General features: G+C 37.8%; 1 long non-coding RNA gene and 1 other non-coding gene across 2 annotated transcripts in view; both read right to left on the bottom strand.

The window, feature by feature from the left end:
- Positions 1–22,364, bottom strand: part of LOC145670718 (uncharacterized) — a 331,423-nt gene that overhangs the window by 140,247 nt on the left and 168,812 nt on the right. The gene's annotated exons all lie outside the window — the stretch shown is intronic.
- TRNAG-GCC (transfer RNA glycine (anticodon GCC)) lies at positions 9,811–9,881 on the bottom strand. The gene has a single exon. It is a non-coding gene; the product is annotated as a tRNA-Gly (tRNA).

Below are 22,364 nucleotides of genomic sequence, written 5' to 3'. Positions count from 1 at the left end.
GCTGAAATTAGATTCGTAGCTAGAGGGTTGCTAGGAGAGGCCCGGTCCCCTGAAACTTGCGATTTTTGTTGTATGTATATATAAGTGTAAAGTGAATTTAAGGTACCCCCCCCCAAAAAAAAACTATCCCGCTCTTATTTAAACGATCACGTCTTAGTGTTCTGACTACGCTGTAATACTTGATAGAAAAATGCTAATTCATACAATGCAAGAAAAAGTATACGAGTGGTTCTGCTTCATATTTCCCTTACACATACGGTTTCCTTACATATGCAATAATCACATATCACACGTACACTGTATTACTGTTTCAAAGAAACAAATGAAAACGGATACCTATAGGACGATCTTTAAGTGTAACTTCCTCAAATCATAGACAAACTTAAGCACTTCACCCACAACAACACATATCAGCATACTAATGGAAAACAGTAGCTCACAGTTAATTGGTGGTTTCTACAGAAAAAGCTATTTTTAGATTGAAAGTATGAAAAGAAAAGAAACTATAAATCATTTAAGGTCTTCTTCAGTATCGATCTTCGAAAAGCTTGCGGATAGCAATGCAACGCAAAAAATACAACATAACTCCTATGTCAATTCTTGAAAACTAAAATGTAAATTTTACGCTGTGATAACGCAAACCAGTACGCAATAAGGTCCCTGATGAATTAATACTATTCATAATAACATAACATTTTTATTCTCTCTGTCTCTCTCTCTTTTTTTCTTGGTAAAAACTCGTTACTGAATGTGAGCTTCTAAATTTTTCATAGTCTCTGTTCAATACTTTCTTCCAAGACCGCATCCTGTCGCTTTTGTTTCGCCAACCACCCGAAAGGCTGGCCTTTCGTCAACATTCGTCCACTTTCGTTGCATTATGTTGAATTTATGTATAGCTCAAGAGGTTTTCGTCTGCTGAGGGTGGCGGGAAAGTGATTGTCACCGCCCCATTCTCCTAATTCCATGAGAGAAGCGGAAGGCTAGCCGTCGATGCGTTCTTGCAGAAGCTTCACTTCAACTCACTTGATGTTTAAACAGCGTATTTAAATTAAATCCATTTTAATAAAATTAATTGTATCAATATCCAAAAGCAACATTTGAGGCTGATGTATAAATAAATGGATAGGCTAAGCCTTATAGCCTTAATGGACACTACGTCCCTGTTCATGACAAGCCACGGCCCGGTCGACCCTGCACAGCTGTCATCCCTCGCAATGGAAAGCGTCTTGATCAAATCATCCACGCTGATCGCCGGATAACGACCAGAGAATTGTGCATATACAATGCTGAATGTTGCAAACATTTTCAAGACTCGGAAGCTGTTGTCAAAGCCTTAAGGAAGTGGTTAGCCTGAACTGGTTCCGATTTTTACAAGCACGGCATGAAGGCTCTGGTTCATCGTTTCAAAAATGCATAGAGAATGATGGAAACTATGTGGAAAAATGACAGTCTGTAGCTGAAATATTGCTCTGTTTAGCTGTTCTGTTGTTATTTATGTATCTCCATTAGTTTCCATGAAAAAAATGAGGCATTACTTACGGATCGGCCCTCGTATTTTATGCTGCACTTGTTACTGAAACTTTATTGTCCAAACAAAAACATAAGGCGTTCTCGGAAAATTTCATCCAGAGAGAAAACATGCACAAGTAAACTATCCTTTGTATATATATGCGAGTGAAAATGATTTACACCTAATGTATTTGTTTATGAAGTATCGACAAAATTGCGTAAGTCGTATTCTAGGAAATTGGTTTTTAAAACAGTCTCAATCACAGTAAACCATCCTTCTTTATAAGAAATCTTATATACCACATGATAGAATTGTTGATGAAATGGTTATATCTGAATCTTTTTAAAAATCTCTTTTTAGAATGCTAGACTTGCTTTTGAGAAAATCGTCCGAAAAAGTCACCCCCAAGAGGAAAGTATCTCTCTCCTTGTGGACTTGTGTGAGAGAAATGATGTATACCTTAGCATAGGGTTATTAAGCAAATATAGATTTAGAAAATATAAACTAACAATGATTTGAAACGTTTTCGAATTTTTAAAAAATAAATTTTGCCCTCTAGTAAACTACCCTTACTTTAGGAAGATTTTTTTTAAATAGAGGGTTCTATTTAATTATCTTTAGTTAAAAGTTTGCTGCAGACACGTCATACGTTATGGCGTCTGTGAATTTATTTACATGGGGAGGAAGTAAGTAAGGGAGGAATATAAATTCGAAAATCACTTTTTCGGCATGTAGGGACCATGAAACGTGTCGAAATCTCGAATTTGATTTTTAAGGAGTTTAGTTTACCAAAACCTTATCTTGTCTGTCCGTGTGTCCGTCCGCCAGGAGACACAAAATATCAAGAATTACCCTACTTGATGGTTCAGCATCAATTTTGGCCAGAATATAGAGTAAGCATGTCAAAATCGCAGGTCTTAATTAATTTCACTGCAGCACTTGTTCACTCCGGGAAAATGATACTTATATTAATTATATTATTTCATTGTACGTAGTTTCAAATTCAAATCTGATAGTTCATTATATCAATCAGTCTTGATTCCCAAATGAATTATGAATTTTGTGTCTGAAGTTTCAGAACCTTTGGAGAACTCTGGAGCAGGACAGTCAGCGTACTTCTCTGTAATAGACAAGCCCAGAATATATGCTTCCATGATCTTCCGTGAACGGAGAAAATTGTCGCTGGCTTAAGCCATGAAGTCTTATGAATTAAATATATAAGTATGAAGTATATACAGAGTGTCTCAGGAGAAAGGGGCAATACTTCGGAAAATGGTAGTATGAGTGATTGTAAGCAAGCATGTTCATATGAACATCGGTCCTAATCTCAAAGGTTTGAGAGCTACAGGTTTCTGAATTTATTACTCACTCTGTAGTTCTTCTACAGAATTGAAACATAGCGGATTTGAGAGGTGATGGAATTGCCTTTCCAATGGTATGCGACATGTGGAAATGGTGTCTTTGGAAGGGAAGTTATTGAGGGAAATTTGAGAATCAGTGTTGCCATCCAATTCCCTTCCATAATCTTAACTTTCCCTTTTCAAAGACACCACTGCCACATGTAGCATACCGTTGGGAAGGTCATTCCATCACCTTTCAAATCCGCTTTGTCCCGCCTCTGTATATTAATTGCAGAGTGAACAATATGCAACATAAAGTAAAAAATGGTTCACAACCTATAGCTCTCAAACCGTTGAGATTAGGACCAATGTTCATATGAACCTTTTTGCTTAGAATCACCCATATTACCATTTCCCAAAATATTGCCCCTTCCTCTTGGGACATCCTGTATATAATAAACAATAGCTATTTATTTACTTTGGGGTCCCGGGTTCGATCCCAGCCCCCGCCAAGTGAACTTTGTGGTGGACAAACACCGTGTGCGTGGGTTTTCTCGGGGTTCTCCCGTTTCCTCCCACTTTCTTCATTCCACCATTTCTTTCATTATTCATCATCACCGTCTCCTTTAGCCTAACCGGCATAATCGTGGGACGTAAAACTCAAAGATTTTCTATTTATTTACTACCTGAATTCCATTATGTTTCTCCTGTTGTTTTTTAACTACAGTATTATATAACATATTTACTTACTTACTTTTAAAATACATAATTAAATATGAACTTGTTTGTTTTTCGGGGCCTACTCTACCTACACTGATAACTGTTTGGTCCACTCGAAACACTGAGTTTGACAGTCCTGATGTAGAGGATTAAAACTTTTAAATCACATTGGTTGATAAAGGTAATCCGAACAGTTAATTTCGAGGTGTGGACAAACAAAAATCATTTCTCCATATATTTCTATGGAAGATTTTGGATATCATTCTTGCCTGATAGACTACTCGCAGTGTTGTTAATGTTAACGGGTTAGTATAACGCTAAGGATACAAAATACTAATCTGTTCGTGTAATATAGCATTAAAATGAAACCAAATTACTTTCTACTCTACCCATCTAGAGATTTAAAATATTTTCAATTTCCAAATATCCATTCTTTTTACTAAAGTTTTTGAGAGGAGGATAAGGAGGAATGATGAGGTTATTCAAACGTCAATTTTCTTGTTATGTACGCACCGTGAAAAACCAAACTTTTTCACGTGTTGTACAATATAACTTACTTTTTTTTCCGACGATGACCAAGCTTGCTTGTCTCATCTCATCACTCGGCAGTAGAATAATATCAATTTGCACGGAGCGAAATTTACAGTTATTATAGAAGCAGGGCAAGAGCTTGCTCCCACGACCCTGTCCAAACAAATCATAAACGATAAATCGCAATGACGTCTGTTTCAAAGACCAATGTAAATTACGCCAGACAAGCTCTATTATGTCCCTCCAATTCATTATAATTGTGGTCCATTGTTAAGTAGTAACGATTTACTCTCTCCTTGTAGTTGATTTCTCCTTGCCAATTACTAATTACATTTGGTTGCGCTATCGAGCAGAGAAAAGAATAATTGAACCGCAGCGTTGTGCTCTCCTGTATGGAACACTTCCCGTAGAAACTATGTAATCACTGGTTATGTCTTGCACAGACGGCACCCCCTAATACATCATTTTGCGTTGTTTGTTATATGCCACGTGACATGTAGGCGCTCTTTCGCAAAACGTGCTTTCTGTTGCTATGACAACCGAATCTCTCCCATTTCACCACACTCCACTCTCTCTCTCTCTCTCACCCTTCGTGTCATATGCACCAACTCTCTCCACCCATTCTCGGAAAACTTGCCCTATCCGAAAACTTTCCTCTGCAGTAACAGAGCCTGTTCATAGGAATAAGGCCTTGCTTTCCTTCGCTTTTCATATTAGTTTCTTGGAATTCCATATATATATACAGTATACTCTGAGGAACAACATGTAACTGATGTCCACAATTGCTAACTTCCATCATGGGCAACCTAGAGCTACAATCTTTTTATATACTTATAATAAAATTTTTCACTCCTCTATGACTGACTAACTAGTATTTGACTAATTAGCTGTTATTGATTTCCGAATTGCTTTGGTAATCTTAAAATCTGGGAAATAAAAATGAAATCTTTGGGTTTTACGTCCCACGGTTATGCCGGTTAGGCTAAAGGAGACTGTGATGATGAGTAATGATTGAAATGGTGGAATGAAGAAAGTGGGAGAAAACGGGAGAACCCCGAGAAAACCCACGCACACGGTGTTTGTCCACAACAAAGTTCACTTGGCGGGGGCTGGGATTCAACCCGGGACCCCAAGCACCAGAGTTGAACACTCTACCACTGAGAGGCCGGCATAAGGAGTCGGCAGAGGGTCGGAAAGAGGCCTTTCCGACTGTTTTGCCGACTCTGACGGTCGGCAACAGTCGGCAAAGGGCATTTTATTTTACGATTTTCGACCGCTTGCTGCCTCGGCAAAAGGTCGGCAACTTTGAACAAGTAGATCGTCGTGCCGCCGCGGACGGGTGCCGGCTGCCTCTGGCAGCCCGCCACCGCCGATGGCGGCAATCCCTCTTTCCGACCGCGACTCTCTGATAGGGATATTAGCTGAAATACCCATTCTTTGCATGGGGCTGTATTTGGAAGTCAATGTCTGTGGGAGTATCACCATTCATCTGAGCGACCGCGAAAGCTATGGATTTGAGTCTAATATCGGTCATTTTGGATTTTTTTTACATGTCTTGGTAACTCCCTCCCCCGCAGGTGTCCCACGGCCCGCATACAATGGTAGCTGAATTATAGTTATCGCTAATGGAAGTGTCACCATTGATCTTAGCGACCGCGAAAACTATGGATTTGACACTAATATCGGTCATTTTGGATTATTTTTACATGTTTCACCCCCCCCCCTGAGACCCCCTGGATCGAATTAAAAAAACGGTTCGTCTTAGTCTGGGACCTGGACCAAGGTACCAGTGACTAAAATTTGATAACTCTCGGTCCACTCGTCTGGTCTCCAGGCTGCACACAGACAGACAAACAGACACACAAAGAAACAAACTATTTTATTTATATTAGATTATTATTACTAGCAGAATGCTAGTTCTTCGCATGGAAAAAATACGTTTCATTTTGGACTTAAAGGGCACCAAAACTGTCAGCAACCCAACTTAGGGACCCGAAAAACTATGAATTCGACATTAATAATTTTCGATTATTTTTATATATCTCCTCCTCCCCAAGTAGCTGAACTAAATTTGGATTTAAACGGCATCGGAAATGTCACTGTTCTTCTCAGCGACCCCGAAAACTATGGATTCAACAGTAATGTCTGTCATTTTCGATCATTTTTATATATCTTCGCCATCCCTCTCCCCTACGTTGCTTCGTCAAAGTGAAATGATAAAAGAAAAAAAATCCCAGACACGAACCTTATCTATACCTATGTTGAAAATTTGATTGAGATTGGTCAGGTGATTAAGTCACAAACATAGTCATTTTAATTTTTATTTATTTATTTAGGTAGGTAGATAGACAGAGAGGTAATTTTATACGAGTGGTATTAAAACAAGTTTAAATAAAATGGGAATGAAACAGATGTAAGCTGCATATGGAAATAGAAGACAATAGCAAATACAACAAAAACTGCAAATTAAAATACAAGACAATTACATTACAACTGCATATTAAAAAATACGTAACAATTATAAATACAACAAAAACTATATGTTGAATACACGATAATTACATATACAACAAAAACTGCATATTGAAATACAGTTCAAAATGAAGTCTACACACATATATACAAATAAGTAATAAACAGCAATAATAAAAAAGCTTATTACAAATTGGAATATACTTATTTATTTATTTATTTATTTATTGAACAAATTCCCAGATACAGCATAACTTTGCCATTTTACACAGGGACATGCTAACAAAAGAAAGAAAAAAAACAAGACAACAATAACAACAACATAGAAAAAAAAAGAGTGTAAAAGTAAAACTATTCCGTCAAAGCTCGTTTAATTGCTCTTTCAAACACTGGGTAGCTCGAAAAAATGTCCACATCAGTTGTTACTTGATTATAACAGTTTGGTATTCTATAAAAAAGAGACCTCTGTATAACAGCCAACCTAGGACGGGAAAGATGGAATAGGTGGGTATTCCGGGTGATGCGGGAAGGGACACGTAAGGATAGTTCCTGAAGTAATATTTCCGATCTTAAGCTTCCATTAACTATTTTCTGTAGATATTTCAGGTCAGAGATAATTCTGCGTACTTCAGGAGTCTGAATATTAAGATGTCGCAAGAGCTCCTTCTTAGATAATATTCGAAGTGCAGGAACACGAAAACGGACTATAGCGATGAAGAAATTGAGAACAGAATCAAGTCTGGAGAGATGTGTAGGTGCTGCCATGGCCCATATGGGAGAGCAGTATTCGATCTTGGGCGCTATTAAAGTCTTATAAAAAGTTGCTAATGAAGAAACAGTGCGTAGTTCGGTGAATCGATAAAGAAGTCCCAACATGCGCATTGAATTCTTTAGTATTGAGGAGATGTGGTCAGAGAAGGTGAGTTTTGAATCAAAGATGACACCAAGATCGTTATGACTAGCAGAATGTGTGATAGGGGAATCGTTGATGTGGTATGTGGAGGGAACAGGAGACTTTTTCAAAGTAATAGTAATACTGTCACATTTCTTACTGTTGAGTTTCAAGTGCCACATTTCACACCAGCCTGTAAGGTAATTTATGTCTTCCTGTAGAGCAATTGTGTCATGGAGACACGATATTTCTCTGTATAACTTACAATCGTCAGCAAAAAGGAGAAGGCCACTAGGTTGAGCTGATAAGTGCGTGTAGAGATCATCCATATACAGGACAAACAGCAGAGGCCCAAGTACACTCCCCTGAGGCACCCCTGAGATCACGGGTTGGGGGTTAGAAGTCGCCCCTGAAATAACAACTCTCTGTTTACGGTCCTTCAAGTAGCTTGTGATTAGAGAGAGAAATTTGCCATGTACATTAAATCTATTGGAGAGTTTATGAAGAAGATGAATGTGACTGACAGAATCAAAGGCCTTCGAGAGATCAAAGTAGATAACATCTAATTGAGTATTGTTATTCATACATTTGACTGCACAGGAAAGAAGAGTACTTAAGTTTGAGAGACTTGAGCTTTTCGGTAGAAAGCCGTGCTGAGAACTATGGATGTAAGGTGAGGTGAATTTAAGTAGCCTGTCTTTGATTATTTTTTCACAGATAATTGATATTACAGAAAGAAGAGATATTGGCCTATAGGAGGATACATGATCTTTAAGTCCTGATTTATATATTGGGGTCACGTGAGCTAGTTTCCAACTGGTGGGATAATACCCTTCCTTGAAGCATCTATTGAATAAGATAGATAGAGGAACCGCAATAACTGAAGCAGTTTTGTTGAGAAAGAGAGGACTAATTTTATCAGGTCCAAGTGATCTATGTGGAGATAACGATAGTAAGAGAGCCAGAACTTCGCCCGGGGTGGTAGAGAGAATGGATAAGGTGTCCGAACAGATGGGGTGGAGAGGGGGGAGATGGGTCGTAGAGGGAAGGGAAGTAAATGTTTTGCAGAAGTAGTTATTGAAGAGGTCTGGTCTTTGATCATCACTCGCTTCAGTATTTTCATCTTGAACTGTTGCCGGTATGCCCGGAGATTTTGTTCTAGATTTAATTACAGACCAAAAGACTTTAGGGTTACTAACAGTAAAATCACCAATTGAGTCCATGTATTCAAAATATTTACGCCGCTGTACCTTCTTGGCAAGACTTCTAATTCTAGCAAAGTTTTTGTATGTGTAGTCACTCGGATGTGATTTCCATAGAGTCCAGGCAAGCTTTTTGTTTTTAAGAAGTTCACGAAGTTCATTGTCGTACCAGACCGGAAACCTGTTCGATTTTGATGCTTTCACCGGCACAAAGTCCTTTATGGCTGAGTGGACAACAGATGTAAATAAGTCCACAGCGTCGTCAACACTTCCTACCTCTAACAAACACCAACGAAACAGTTCAATAGCCCGGCAGATGTCACCCCAGGGGGCTTTCTTCCAAACAAGTTGTGACCTACTTTTGAGGGGCTGGTTTGTAGTAGGGGAGGGGAGGAAATCGAAAGAAACATCCAAGGAATCGTGATCCGAGGGAAAAAGATTTCTGCATGGGACAACACAACGAGGTTCTAAGTTAGATAGAATATAGTCAAGATTGCTATTATTGCGGGTATTATGCATATTATGTTGACCTAGACCAAGTCCATGAATAAAATTGTCCATGAAATAACTGTCGTTTCCATCTTTAGCGACGCCATGCTTGCTGTCCTGCCACGTGATGGAAAGGTTGAAATCACCCAATAGGATGACGTCACCGTGTGACAACGCATGCAACAGTGAGTCATGGCAAGCTTCTAAGATGTGCTTGGGGGTGTTCTTGTGCGGTCTATAGAAGCATCCAATAAACACAGAACGACGCTTTGGAATAAATACTTCCACCCAAATAAGTTCACAATCCCGTTCGAGATCCAGTCTTCTCTTGCTCTTCCACTTATTATAGGGTCGAGGCAAGAGGGTGTGATACGAGGGTGGGGTGGGACCTTTATAAGAATAATAAAGAGATAAAATTTTAGAAATCGAGCAGGATACTTATCTTCAAACCGCTATTAAATGAGCCGATAGTAGTTTTACTTTTTTTGTAATACAGGAAGTTAAATTTTTTAATGTAATCTTTCTAGATTTTAAACGAAATAAACGCATCATGTATTCCTTATTGCCACTAAATGAGTTTTTCGTTATTATGTTAAAATATAGAGTGCCTATTTGGACACCCTGTTATTTTATGTAATGAAAAAATTTAATGTATGCATCGGCCGGGAATCGAACCCGGGCCGCCCGCGTGGCAGGCGAGCATTCTACCACTGAACCACCGATGCTGGTGCTTTTTTACTACGTATTCACTTTACCTTACGCATATTAAGATCTTCTTTAGTGAAAGGGAAGTGTTTTCATAGCGGCGACCACTTGAAGCAGCACGAAAGGATGAGAAGAGGAGGTACGTGATCGACCGTATACACCGTTTTGCTTCACACCATTTCCGCAGTTCTTCACGGTACGTTCAGAGGAAGCTGCTTTTGATTTTTTTTTTTTTTTTTTAAATAGTTATGATCAGTGGTGTATTTAGGGGGCCTATCGGTCTCAAGCCCCCTTCCGAAATAAATTTGTTAGTTTTACGCATTCCATGTATCTGACCATTTCTAAGAATTTCATTGACTTGCCATTTTCTTATGCTCCTAATTCAGAAATAATACTGTATTCGCCAAATTTCATTCTATGTAAGAACTGCACTTTTTTCCTTCTTTCGTCCATTCTACTCTTGTTTATTTTTCTTAGTTGTAGCTTTCTTTCGTTTCTCCTATCATATTTTCGACCGTTGTTAGTTGTGATTCAAGTCGGCCGTCGTCAAAGGCGTATCTAGAAGATAAAAACTGGGATGGGGGAGGGGGGAAAGAACCCAGACATGATAAGTATATCATGAGTTTACTATTATTTTTGTCACTCATTAAACTAGGGCGGTTAGGTCCCCCCGGCCCCGAGCTAGATCCGCCACTGGCCGTCGTCAATAACACCAAGAGTAAGAGAAGCTGATAAACGAAACTGGTGTCGCATACCAACTTGGATGAATATCAACATAACGGGACTTTAGTTATTATTGCAAAGAAATATTTACATCGTTTAGTTATATAGAAAGGTAAATGTTCGAATTAAAGAAAATCAAGAGGGGGGGGGATAAGTGGACTAGGAAATTATGTAGGCCGAGAGGCAAGAGCACCGATTTCTCTGTAAATTTGGGAGGGCCCATTCAGATGCAGAAGGTATATATAGGAGGATTTTAAGACAAATTGCATTCAAATTATGCCAAATATTGTATATTCATAAATACAATAGGGGGGCCCACATGAGCTTTATCCCCCCCCCCAGGATCGGCGCCCTTGCCAAGAGAATGCTTCATTTTTCTCCAATGAATAGAATAAAAGGCTAGATTCACTGCTAAATTTTTGTGTATATCATATCACGTAAGATTCACCAGTCTGCAATTCTTTCCATTAAAATTGTAATCAGTATATTTCAGCTTCAACTTGACTCAACATTTTCTTTCAGGTAAAACGTGCACAGATAAAACTGAATAGTTCCATTTAAAAAAAAAAAAATTTAAAAAATGAAATCAGTTAAGTTGGAATGAGATTACAAATATTCAACTATGTTTACAGAAGCGTCATTTCAGATTTGTCTGGGAGGGGGTAAGATCCTCCACTGACATACGAGTTTCACGTTTTTTCCTAGTACATTAGTAGACAAGCGATTAAAATATATTTAATTCTCAAACTCAGGTGCGCAATTGCTCCCCTGCTTCCCAAGTTGTGCATAGCCTCCCCCTCCCCGAAACAAAATGCTAAATACGCAACTGGTTATTTATTCCCCGGATATTCATTCTCGGAAACCTTTCTTCGTCTCTTCTCGTGATTTATGACCTGATATTTTGCTTAATTTCATCTACAAGTTATCAGACTCTTTCCGTGTCAATACAGGTTCATGAAGAGTGTGATAGAACAACATTTACACCACATTAATTATTAGTGTATATCCTGTAACGACTTGCATATCTTTAAATGTTGAAAGATGCTCTCCATTGTGTTTGTAGTACAACCACTTTATCAATTCATACTTTTTATACTATAAATCATATAGCGCGAAAACTGTTTCTGAGATCTAAGATTTAGCTGAACTCTACTGTTGCTCTCAAGACTCCAGATATTTCTCGTCTCGTCTCGAGAACGAGACCAGAATTAGCATATTTCCTATCTCGTCTCGAATTTGAAAAGGTACTATGAGACGAGAAATTTGGATAATACTAATCATCACTCTCGCTCACAGTTTTAAATATGTGAAATGTTGATTCTCATATCTTGGTGGTGATCCTTTGTCAAATATCCTTTACCAAAAGAAACCTTTAGAGTGAAAGGAGATTTTTCTCCAGCATAAGACCAAGTCTTCTTGAGGGAGATAATTGGTGTCGTTTCATTTTTAACGTAAAAGTGTATTGCATAGCTGTTCTTTCATTACCGATGCAGCCAGCAAGAAATACACCCAGTATAAAATGCATAGGCAAGAAATACCTACACAGAGAACGGCTTCTTTGATCCATGATGTACACTCATGTCCAAAATAATTGTCGCATATCTATAACTGTCTTCTTGTAAGAATATAATTTGATTATAGTTTTGCAGGGTACTTTTAATACTGATACTATGTGTATAATCGGAAAATGTATATTTGTGGTAAATTTCATAGAAAAGAGTTATAAATATGAAAATTAGAGTGAGTCAAACAAAATGTTGCTAAATGAACAAGAAAGTTTTATTTTCGTTTTATTGTTCTTATTTACAGCTCTTATGACATGAAATTTGCCACATACATGCCTTTGCCGATTATACACATACTAACATTATAAGAAATACCGGGTGAATTCGTTATCAAATTATATTCCAACCACAACATATTCAAAGACATGCGACAATAATTTTGGACATGAGTGTACATCGTGCCTTTACTTTCTTTATCTGAGGTACCCTATGTGTCGCTGACCGGAATACACAATTAGTCGTGTGTATTATATAAAAGAATAGACATGGTGGTATTGGATTTGTCACCTCTATATCTCAATAAACAACTGCATTTATTTGACCATCCTGATAATAAGGGGCACACTTACGGGAGGTCCATATGGTCCAGATCGCCCAGAACTTCCTAATTCAACAAACATTCGTCCATTTTCTCAATAAAACTATACCTGTTTAACAGGGAAATAATTGATGTAGCATGAAAATTTGATCTTACGCTTCATCTGCATTATTTTTATGTTCTAGAAACAATCTATCTTGTTTTCTGAAAATATAGGTGGAATTATTACTCATCGTGTTTTCGGGTATTTAGCGAACACGCCTTTGGCGTGGGAGACAAGGTTCGATTCCCGGAAGAAGCTCATGTAGTTCGGATTCCACGTTAATCAGTGGGTCCCGTCTCATATAGCTTCGCTGCTGAAAAGGACGTTAAACTCAAAATCAATTCAACTCTTTTTCGGGTACAGAATAATATCCAATCAATACTACATAAACATTGTGGCTTGTAGTATTCGACCACTCCCCCTCCCAACAAAAATTTCTGGGTGCGCGCCTGCTTTCCACTATTAAAAGTAATCCTTTACGCTCGTACTTAAGAGTCTTCATCCCGGCGAAATTAAAATACCGCTAATTTTACAGTAATTATGTGATATCTTCAAATAGATAAAAGATAATCGAAATGTGGAACAACAGCGCCCTAGACAATATTATTTTACATGAGAAACCATTATCACGACTCACTTATCTGCTTTCGATTTCGAGCCATTTTGAAAATCGGCATTTATTTTCGCGTTTCTAAACAGCTGAAAACGGAAAGCCGCTAGGTGACTTCTGATAACGGTACCTCACGCAAAATAATATTGTCTAGGGCGCTCTTCCATATTTCAATTATCCTTTATCTATTTGAAGATACCACATAATTACTGTAAAATTAGCGGCATTTTAATTTCGCCGGGATGAAGACTCTTAATGTTGTCCATCAACTTCATATCTCGCCCAAGCATGATAAGTGCAGAAAGATAGGGGCTGTATTTTTTATTTGTAGCTTACTTGATATTCAAAGTATTCTGGTTATTGTTGCTTACGAGACGAGATTTGTTGTTGCGAAAATGTCATGATAGCTGTGAAGCTTTTAGTTTCGTCTGAAATTCAAGTTCTCTCTTCGTGGGAATACTAATTCTGGTTAATTCGAAACCTTGTAGATCTAACAAGGAGAAGACAGACTTTGGTAGGTGAACTTCGGGGCCATTTATTGCGAGGAGTTAGTGCACACTTAAAGAGTTAATATTACAAACTGGGAGAGCACAATGGGCAAAATAAGGGAGAAAAACCATCTTCAAAAGTTTTCTACTCGCCACATATACTGTTCGACGCGCAAATTTATCAAGTGACGGCGTTGCAGAGTGAGTAAAGTGTGAAACTCATATGCAACGGGTCCCGGGTTTGATTCCCATTCGAGTCAATGCTTGTTTTATTTTTCGCTTCAACTAATAAAGTAACCATTTGTAACTATAAATAAAATATTAATTCACCATATGTTTATAATGAATAAAACAATAGAAATTGAAAAATCTTTCAATGCTCCATGCTAACTAGCAAGAAAATTTAATCTGTTCCGTAAATATACTGATATCACGAGTTGTATTAGGGTTACGACAGTGAACGGCGCCGATTTCTCTGTAAAATTGGGGGGCCCATTCATAAAAAAATACATACAAGAATACATGTAACAATAAAAATACATATGAAAATACATATTCATAAAAACACATGGGGCCCACATGAGCTTGAGGGGACGGGCCCCCGTCCCCCATGATCGACGCCCTTGACTACAGTCGTGTAATAAATGTTATTGACGTTTCGTGTCTACATCTGTTGACAGTGTGCGATTTACAAAGAAGTTGAGGGAGGAAATCCCCTTTGCTAATACTGGATGTTGCTATAACCAAAGCAGATTTCCCCCTCATTCCCCTTGCAATTCTCACACTGTCAACAGATGTAGACACGAAGCTTCAGGATCAGTTTTTACACGACTTCAGTAACAATAATATTTACGGAAGAGATTAAATTTTGTTCCTAGTTAATATGGAAAATCAAAAGAATTTACAAGTGATTGAAAATTTCTATTGTTTTATTCATTATAAGCCTACTTTATTGGTTGAAGCAAAAACAAAAGTTCGGCTCGAACGAGAATCGAACCCGGGACCCTTCGCACTTGAGTCACTGATTCTTCTCCCTCTACCACGCCCTCACTTGATAAATATGCGCGTCGTACGATATATGCGGCGAGCAGAAAACTTTAAGACTGTTTTTCTCCGTCAGTTTTGCCCATTGCGCTCTCTCAGTTTGTAATATTAACTCTTTAAATGTGCACTACCACCTCGCAAAAAAAAAAAAAAAAAAAAAAAAAAAAAAAAAAAAAAGGCCACGATGTTCACTTACCAAAGTGTGCCTTCTTGTAAGTGTTTCAGTCGCTAAAGTAAAGTTAATCGTAATTTGTTTCCGTGAATACATCACAGAGCAGATATGCTGGTCTCTGAAATTTAACGTTAGTGGAACGAAATATTGGACAATAATACAAGAAACAGATCTATGTTAACGTGTATTTTCCATGTGCGGTAAATCTGACCGCTGGTTAATGCTTCCAAATAACAATAATTATCAACGGCTGAGAATGGCATTTCCCAACAAAGATTGAAGTGGTGAATAGAGCTAATTATACAGAGTAGTTAGGGATAACTGATATCCCCCCCCCCTTCTGGATTAGCACAATAATAAATGGGCACTGAAATGTGCATTGGGCATGCGTCATTCAATCATCATCTCTACCCACTGAACGTTAATCGATAGTATATGTTATGTTACTGATTGTTTCACACACCATCTGACGTTCTCATTTCCCCTTTGGAATGTGGAATCAATAGGAGAATAAGCCAAATATTAACTGCGTAAGAGTAAAATAGGGGAGACCGGGGCTATTTGAGCCAAGGGGCTATTTGGGTCAAACTTAAGAAAAAATGTCACTGCGCACTTAATATGCGCATCAATGTGCTGAATTTGCATTCATTTGTGAGTTCGTTGGTAAAGGAAAATTTGTATGTATCGTTGATCTGCTGCTTTCTCACCAGTTCCTGTAAATATGAGGCAATTCTAAACAAAGTGGATTGCAATGCTTCGTATTTTGGTCTGATGTTAAATAATGTCTCTATAATATAAGGTGCTGAATCTGTGTAAACGCATATTTTTGTAAAATTATTACCGTACGCGTAAAACAGAACGTCCGCATGTTATAATCGCCATTTTTGGCTCTCTCCGCTATTTCATGTGAAAATAGTACATTCCTATGTATATATGTGCAAAACGGGGTTATTTGAGTCGAAAAAATTGGGGCTATTTGAGCCAATCGGGGCTATTTGAGTCAGGTATAAACTTACGTGAATATTTTTAATTTATGAATTTTAGTTTTGTATTTATGGTTCAACCTCCTATGTAATGCATGTATGTAAAAGAAAACACTTCATTTTCTTTTTATATAGTACGAAAATGCAAATCAAAACATAAATACAGCAAGTGGAATAATGAAGATATGGAGAAGGCCATGCAAAGTGTAACAAAAATTGATTTGAGTTTACGTGGAGCTTCATAGCTCTGCAATTTTCCTTTTGAAACTTTGCGAAGGAAAGTGCAGTTCGAAAGGGTGAGACTAGTTTGGGTGATAATAATGGAAATATACAATGTACAAAACCGAAAGTCATAGGACACTCCACAATACTGACAGAAGAACAGGAGGAAGTTGATATTGCGAATTATGATTCTCACGGAAAAAAGGACTAAGCTGCACCATGAAACGATTCGTACAGTTGTACATCGATATGTAACAATAAATCAAATTCTTATACATACCTTTCAGATACTAGCTGGTGAAGATTGGTTTTCAAGTTCGATGAAAAGACATCTGAATTTATTATTACGAAAGCCTGAGGGACTTTCAAGAGCTCGTGCTGAGGGCGTTAATAAGGAAGCAGGAGTCCGATTTTCAATTATTGAAATCCGTTACTTCAACGGTGGGGTCTCAACACAAAAACAACACCGTGTATACAATGTGGATGAAACAAAGTCATTGCCAAGAAGGTGGGAGAATGGGTGGTATTTACGTTGAGAGAGGCAAAAATGCCACTATGACAGTCGCTTGGAACGCAGTTTTACAATACATCCCACAATTTATTATTCTAAAGATCAGCATATGAATGAAGAATTTGTAAACAATCTACCGCCGTCTCCCGGAAATGTCCAACAGCTTCGCACGAAACAGAAGTTATAAATGGAGGTATCTGGTAAAGCTTGCTCGAAGACAAAAATCATTAAGAAGACAAAAATAAATAAGCATGTACCTTCAAGTGTTACGTTACATGTTATGATGATAATGAGAACGAATCCGAGAACAATGAACCATACAAATTCTGTAAGGTGAAATATTACTCTCAAGAATCTATGAGCAAAGAAGAATGTATTTGCTGCCAACATTGTAAATAGTGGTACCATGAGATATGTGTTGGACCTTATGGAAAAACAGCTTGTATGCAACAAGTGCCTCTATTTTACACATTCCATGATAACTTTCATTGTCTCGTACTTCAGAAGTTCGAGAAATTAGTGATTTTTTATAAGTTTGTATAAAAAATAATTTTTATGCACCTTGCTTTCTCCAGCACAAATTTTGATTTTTATGTTACTATACAACTAATTTTAATTCACAAGACTACTCGTTAAATTGATTTGGAACATAAATCTTATTGTGAGTTCATTTTTTATTTTAAAAGTTAAATTTGAACTATAGTTTTCATTATAGTGTTTTCTTTTTATTTACTAAAAATTAATGTAGAAAATGTAAAACTATCCGAAGTTTCTTTTTATGTTACTCTGTCAGGAGTTGCCTTTGTTCTCATTTGCTTTTACAAGTGTTTATTTCAAAGAGAATAAGTCAAATCATTCTAAGATAAATCTATAGGTGTAAGGTATTATGTAACATATAAGAAAATTAGAAGTCCTGTATTATTACAGTGCTGAAGGAGCTTTAGCTTATCCTGAACCCCCTTTCTTAAAGAATTGCTTCATTTATTTTCTTTTACTATGAAGTTATGTTTTTTACAAATTATATAGGAAAGGGTATACTTTCAGAATATACATGAACGCTAATGTAATTAATGTAAACAATGTTGATACAGTGAAGTACCCAAATAGCCCCGTGAGAAACCCAAATAACCCCGTGATTTTTACTAGCCTCGAATTCTGCCATTTTTATTTTAAATTCGTTTCCTGAACTTCCATAATTTAACAGGTTCTTTATTCTTTAATATGTTGTACTATAATAATGTACGTAGATTATGGCCTAATTATTTGAACTCTTAAGTGCGTAGTTTTTTGGAAATTTTGAGTTTTCCCTTACTATACTCAAATAGCCCCGGTCTCCCCTATCAACTAATACTTTCTACAAAGTGGATACTTTCAAATATCTAGGATAATATTAACAGACCGAAACCATATCTACGAAGAAATTAAATGTCAACTAAAAGCAGAGAATTCAGTTCAGAATCTTTTAACGTCGCGACTTCTATCACAGAATTTGAAGCTTAAAATACTCGTATATAAAACCATAATCACGCCTCTTGTGCTGTATGGTTGCGATACATGGTTACTTACTCTGAGAGAAGAACATTGGATTTGAGAACATGTTCGGACACAAGAGAAACACAAATGGGAATGGGGAATTTCATAACGAGAAACTGTACAGTTTATATCGTTTACCAAACATGGTTAATGTCAAGTCTAGGAGGCTCAGGCGGGCAGGTCATGTAGCCACAATAGAAGAAAGTAGGAATGCTCTCAAAAGTTTTAACTGGAAATTCAATCGGAAAACGACCATTAGGAAGACCTAGGCGCAGATGGGAGAACAGTATTAAGATGGATCTCGCAGAAATAGGAATACAAAGTAGAAACTGGATCCATTTGGCTAAGGACATACGTAAGCAATTGAGGGCTTTTGTGAACGCGACATTGAACCACCGGGTTCCGTATACCATAGAGTTAGTTAGCTATATAAGTGTTTTCCTCCCTCCCTTTGCTTTCGTTTTTTTAAAGTAACTTAATAGTGACAAATAATATGATAATTTTAACAAGCCTACAATTTAACATGTACAAAATATTAGTTAGCCAAAACGTACAAACCTCTGTCTTGCCGGAGGGCTCTCGTACACCAGCCGCCATCAATGAAAATAGGAAGCATAAACATACAACGATTACCTTTAGAAAACATCTCGCTATTACTGAACTATTGATATGCTACATTGACTTGATCCCTAGTCTTCCGTTGCAAGCGCTCCTATTGGCTGAAGGAATTCCACTCGCTTTCTCTCCCTTAGCAACAGCTGAACCCTTATTGGCTCAACGCGTGGGTGTGTGAGGGTGTGAGCTTTAGTTCGCATTTTTGCCACAGCTCAAGACATTTTGGCAGCTTCTGTCCTGCTAAACATACACAAAGCACTGTAACTTGTAGACAAACATAGTACGATTTTTACGAAGTTACGTCCTGCCGGAAGGACTTTGTAGGTTCTAAGATTAAAAGTAAAAGAAAGATTTCACTTGACCAATGTTCTATAATATCATTAGCGCTTAACACGAAAGAAAAGTCCAAAGATGATACATGTACCAATCAATAAATCTCATGTAGAAGATCAAAATGATACGGCTGAGCGCAGGGCCGGATTTAGGGGGTGCAATGGTGCACGTGCAACCCCCCCCCCCCTTCGTTGTAAGTATACACTACCTAAAGTGAGAAGCTAGCAGTGAAAAAATGAAATGAAATCTTTGAGTTTTACGTCCCACAGTTATGCCGGTTAGGCTAAAGGAGATGATGAGTAATTAATGAAATGGTGGAGTGAAAAAAGTGGGAGGAAACGGGAGAACCCCGAGGAAACCCACGCACACAGTGTTTGTCCACCACAAAGTTCACTTAGCTAGCAGTGAGTTTTGCAAAATCAATAGTTTCAGTCAATTTTCTGAAGTTTGAACGAAAAGGATTTATCGAGAGCAGACACTTAGCATTTCCAAGGCAATTCCTCATTCACACCACAGATGCCTAAAAGCCTTTAGAAACCTTAAATTTAATTCAAATGTACTGGCAGTTATTTGGTGCACCCCCTCAGAAAATCCTGGATCTGGCCCTGGCTGAGAGTAAATCATTATGCGTACTTTTCGAGAAGAACACTTTATACTGTAGTGTAACCAGACGTTCTATAACGATGAAACTGGCACTAAAGTATATTCTCATGACTGAACTACAAGTTTCGTTTGTTTATTTATTGAAGTGTAGCATCCGTTTTCAGTATCGAGGCTAAATAAGACATGAACACTACCGACACAACAGTACATAGTACACGATGGTTACAAATTAATGGACTATTTTAGAAGAACGAAAATACATTCTCTTAAGTTACTGTCATTTGGAAGAGGGAGGTTTGAAGTTTTAACTTTAGATTACGATTAGGATTTTAGATTTCTGGGCGCTCTGCATCTATGGGCATATTAGCCCATTACGTATGAGAGATGACGACCCTCGGCGATCACACTATCCGAAGAAAGGGAAAGGAGAAAGGATTAGGGAAGGAAGAAAGCGGCCTGGGACCTGAGTATTAGGTACCATCTCGGCATTTGCCTGGTGAGAATGAGGAATATCTCGTTCAGAATGGCTGACCTGAAAAAGCGTTTTTCGACCGAGGTTATTTTAACTTTAGATGCACTGAATATGACCCTCACGTGTAGTATGACAGACGTCATTTCAGATTATCCCATGGTATTCTCAAGTTTTTTTTTTTTTTTTTTTTTTTTGTAGATTTTCATTTCCCATGTTATTCTCATGATTTTTGAGGTTTTTTTATTATTATTATACGTTATTATAAGTTCTTTTTGTCATTTATCACAAAATCACCGCCTTGTCAATGCGGTAGAACGTGACAGCCCGAAAGTGAATGTACCTTGTGCAATTACTACAAAAAGACAAGTGTTTATTTTACTTATTTTTTTTTTTCGACAACGCTATTACGGTAAACGAGTGCTTTGCCATGTTGGACACTGGTTAATGGCACAGCTCACTGAAGAGGAGGAACAGTTATTTTCCAACAATACAGGACTCTTCCACATTGACATATGAATGTTCGGGGCTAACTAAATAGACACCTGCCAGGACGATGGTTTGGTCGTGGAATGGCCGCACACAACATATTCTACAAATGGCCATCACGTTCACCAGACTTCATATTGTTGAATTCTTTCTGTGGGGTTCCGTCAAGGACAATGGTTACAACCCTCCACTTCCAGCTACACTGCCATGCCAGAATTGAGAAGGCGTATTACCAGAGCCATCATAGAGAATATCACACTAGACATGCTTCAGAGGGTATGGCAAAAATGGGATCACTGCTTGAATAGGGCCTATCTACCACATTACACTCGGAGCTCACATCGAGTGCATATAAAGTCAGAATAGAACTTCATTATTCCTTGTTTCCATTGCTACTAAGATTTTGTATTTCTGTTTAGTATTGGTGAAAATATATCCTTCCTAAATCATCCAATGATTTGTAACCACCCTGCATAATTAATGAGATTGAGTCCAAAATTATTACCAACTCGACAAGTTTAATTTTTGTTTAACTATAATATTGTGCAAAGATAACACTGTAGTGCCGCAAATTCGCAAACTACTTTTTGCGAATAATTATTTCTTTTCTTTTTATTTTTTTTAAAACTGCAACAGAATTCGTATTTCATTTACTTCTTTTAAAATACAAATTCGTGTTGAGTGTTCTTTTTTTTCCTAGCTGGAAACCAGACATCCTGTCTGCCTTCACCGAGTTCCCCCTTTCTGACCTGTAGGTCAACCGCAGTTAAGATAAACATTCTCCCCTTCTGGTTCGATACAGAAGCTTAGTTTTTTTTTTATATTGATGTAGTCTTTTAACAAGTTAGATTATTATTATTAGTGGTAGAATACTGTTAAGAAAACCCATATAGTTTGTGTATCTTTAAAATGTCATTTTTGCTTCTGAAAGAAGATTCTTTTCGTTCTTCAGAACATTAAATATATATGTGTGTCTTTGGTCGAAAACGAGTAAGATAAACTGTTGAAGGGTCTTGAGTTCATTATGTATAAAACCTTTCAAGTTTATTACTTGAAATCTTTTATGTTTAGTATATGTTTATAGTTTAAGATACTATTTGTACCATTCTCTGTAATATCTCGATGTAATCTCATTCTTCCAGAGAAAGGGGCTCACACACCTAAACTCAAGGACTACACATCACACGCACACGCATGCGCACACACAAAATCTTATCTTTTGCCTGGCTCCGCCCAAGGCACCTTGTACTAGCCAATCTAGATGTTAATGGCATGGCTCGTTCCAATAGTTAGTCGCTCCACCCCTCAGAGTGGAACTCTTCCGAGGTCATCTGCACCCGAAATCGTGTGCAAAGCCAATAATCTTTCTTTTCAGGATACTGGTCCCCCTCGGGCTCCGCCCTAGGTACTTTTTAGATCTCCACGCATGCTCAACCTCTGACCTTACGGTCCTCGTGCAACGTTTGCTCACGTTACTATTTTGCACACAGACCGTAAATTGGTGCCGCTTGCACCTCCGACCGAGGCCCTTAAAAACGCATGTTTTGGCCTCTCTCGTCGGA

This window comes from Thermobia domestica, chromosome 14 (assembly GCF_964235325.1).
Source record: "Thermobia domestica chromosome 14, izTheDome1.hap1.1, whole genome shotgun sequence".
Classification (NCBI taxonomy): Eukaryota; Metazoa; Arthropoda; class Insecta; order Zygentoma; family Lepismatidae; genus Thermobia; species Thermobia domestica.
Note: the sequence above shows the minus strand (reverse complement) of the source record. Positions and strands in the feature narration are given on the sequence as shown.